This window comes from Leuciscus leuciscus (assembly GCF_965113295.1).
Source record: "Leuciscus leuciscus genome assembly, chromosome: 23".
Lineage (NCBI taxonomy): Eukaryota > Metazoa > Chordata > Actinopteri > Cypriniformes > Leuciscidae > Leuciscus > Leuciscus leuciscus.
In genome coordinates this window covers 12101770-12105170 of record NC_138747.1, presented here as the reverse complement: position 1 = coordinate 12105170, position 3401 = coordinate 12101770, and positions in this window count along the sequence as shown.

The following is a 3401-nucleotide window of genomic DNA, read 5'->3' as shown; positions in this document are numbered from 1 at the left end:
ATATTATATCCCTGTACAAATCTACTGAAGAACATTTTTATGGACCCAGATTAAGCACAAAGTCTTTGCATTTCTTAAGGTTGCATTGCAACCTTGTAGATGTCTTACAAAGAGGCTTGTGATTATTAACTTTATGTTAGCCTCCTCCTTCTTCTGGACTTGTTGTTTTGACCCTTCAGTCTGTCTTTGACCTGATCCATTTCACTAAAATCCATTACACAAGTGATGGAAAATTCTATGTTTGTCAGGATGTGAATTTCAGTATCAATGTATGTTATGTCATGCCAATGGTAAATTTTTTCTTTTAATCTGAGCAAAGCAGAGCTAAATCGCTCTGCCACAGGACAGATCATAATCTAAGAAACCTGTCAAAACTCAATTTTGAAAGCTTAATGAAAATGGAATTATGGGCAAATATATTGCTTTTAATTAAGCAAGCTTCTATTTGCATAAAGTATACGTTTGCATATACAATGACACCTTATTTTAACAAAAATTATATAATGCTTAACGGATCATTAGTTAATATATATTCACATAGCTAGAAATATGAGATAATGTTGATTGATTAATAGATCATTATTTAATGTCAATAGAAATGCTTACAAATGTCATTAAACTCCCAATTCATATGATCATGCACTTTTAAAAAAATCTACAAGTGATTTTTACAGATGGTTTACAAAGATTAAGCTGCATTAATAAATCATTAACAAAATTATATAATCTTAGTTCATTAGTTAATATATATTCAAATCGCTAAATATGCTTGTTGATGTTTAAAAAATATTTTTAGATGATTACATAATTATTAACAAATTGTTATTTAATGAAAATAAAATGCAAACAAATCGAAAAATAAACGTCAATTAATTTATTACCTAAAATGCACTTGTCTATATTTACAAATGTTGTAGAAAAATAATTTGGTAATTTAATTAGTCATTTTAACATATTTCTCATTAACTTATAACCACAGTCTGTAAAGGTCATAGGCCTAAATTTGGTCTTTAATATTGTTCACAAATCATTTGTTAATTATTAGTGCACAATCTAAAGTTAAAATTGTAAATGTTTATAAACGTTTTGTCATTTAGTACCTTTATGAGCACTGTCATCTCAGTGGCAAAAGTGTACATCATTTGTAAATGTTTACTGTTAATCATTTACCTTTATGGGCACTGGACTTTTAACAATGTTTGCGTAACGGGTGGTTAGTTGAGTTTAGCAAAATGCTTTCTAAAGACTTAACAACACCACATAATTGTAATTTGGGTGCAAAACATGTTTTTATTGCCTCAACACTTATAGCTGCTATGGGCCAGATTTACTAAACAGGGCAAATTAGCGTGAGAGCGCAGGTCCAAAAAAGCACCTATGTTAGATTTTTTGGGGCAGTAAATAATGGTGCAAATATCTTAGTAAATCACCTTACATGATTCATTTAAATACTCTCCTCCCAAAAGTTTTTCATCTGAAAGTGAAACTCCTACAAATGCAATAAGGTCAGCTGCAAAAATGTGTCCACGCTTTTTCAGTGCTAATTTTTCAGTACGTGTCTTTAGTAAATCCTGACAGTAGTTTTTTAATGGCAAAAGAGGGTCTGCGCTGGTGACAGCTGTTAGTAAATCTGGCCCTAAATCCTTAAACAGGATATTATTCCTTGAATCACAGCCTACATAAAAAAAAAAAAAATTTTTTTTTTTTTCTTCCAAGAAAATACTTTGTTCATTAGACCTGTCAAAACAATGTATTATAAACAGTTTGAACCGTGAATCCCTTATAGTAATCAGACCGACCCCTACACTGTTGACCCCTTAACCAAGCCTTAAACCCATATCACTAAACCTGTCCCTAAATACCCGTATCCCACCTCAATAGCAGCAAAAGTGTTTTGCAATAGAACATGAACATTGAACATGAAGTACATTTAACAATTAAGTACATACATACTTTAAAGTGGAACCAGTCATTCTTAAATTGTTACATTTTCTGTTGAACATCCAGATCACTCATAGCAAACGCCTTTTTGCATTTGTACATTTCTAAACGTTAAAAAAAGTGCATTAGGTAATATATGAACTGAAGTTTAATGATTAGATTATCTTAATGATTTAATTGAGTAGATTATCAAGAAATGCATGATAATAATTGAAAGTTTAATGATATTTGTATTTTAATTTATTTACATTATATAATGATCTCTTAATCAACAAACATGTAAAGTTGATTAGTCAACATTAACAAAGCACATTATCTATGTGAATATATATTAACCAATGATCTATTAAGCATTGTAAAATGTTTGTTAATGATTTATTAATGAAAGTTATTATAAAGCGTTAGCAACCACAGAACAGTGAAATGAAGTGCTGGTGTATGTGTTGATTAGATTAACTAATTAAGGCATCATGCAAGGTGCTTTAGCAGGCAGGCAGGAGCAGGCTGTGGCGTAAAGAGATGAAAACAATTAATCCTCTCTAAATGCTTACTTTTACCCGAAGTGATTTTGTAACTGTACTATTTTCAAGCCCAAGCATCAGTAAATTTCATTCAAATTACATTTTTAAAAGAAGAGCCATTCATGTTAATTATTTGTATGTGTGTAACAATTTATAATGTCTTACCTTATTAACATTAAGTAAAATTATTGCATTTCATAATACTTATCAGCAATCGACTTAAATCAATATTACATTAGATACTCATTTATTGCAAAGTTTGCAAAAATCTGTTCCATAGCAGAGCTGTGGTTTCAATGTACTTATTTGCTCTGGGATGTTCATCCAATTTATAATTGTTAACGGATCATTATTACAATAAATGCTATGAAATTTATAAGCCAATATGCAGAACAGTACAACAGCAAATCTTCACTTGAGAGTATTTGCTTTTGTATTTGTTATTGTAGGCTACGTTCACTTGTTTGTGTTAATCAAGACTGGTAAATATAATATAAAACTATATAAACTGTCTGCAGGCATACTGACATAAACTCTGCGCTGAAACAGGTTAATAGGCCGGAGATAACTGTGACGCACTTAGATGTATCTTTACCTTAGGCACCCCTCTTATGGTCTACACTGACTGTGGTAGTTAAGAGCCTTAGCACAAGTCCAATAATTAGTCTTAAGCCACTAAACAGATCATTGTATGGGTCATACAAGTGAGGAAGACCAGAGATTAAAACAGAAGAGGAAGGAGGGGAATGAGCTTTGCCCACTGAGGGTGACAGAATGGACAGATATAAAAAGAGGTCATCTGCAGCGATTTTGGTGATAAAAATGAGAACGATTTTAAGATAATGATATTTCTTTTGAATGTTAATACTTCAACCTGTGTGTATCCCTTTCATACTTTGAGTTCCTGCTACTCTTGTAAAGCAAAGTGTCCAAGGTCCT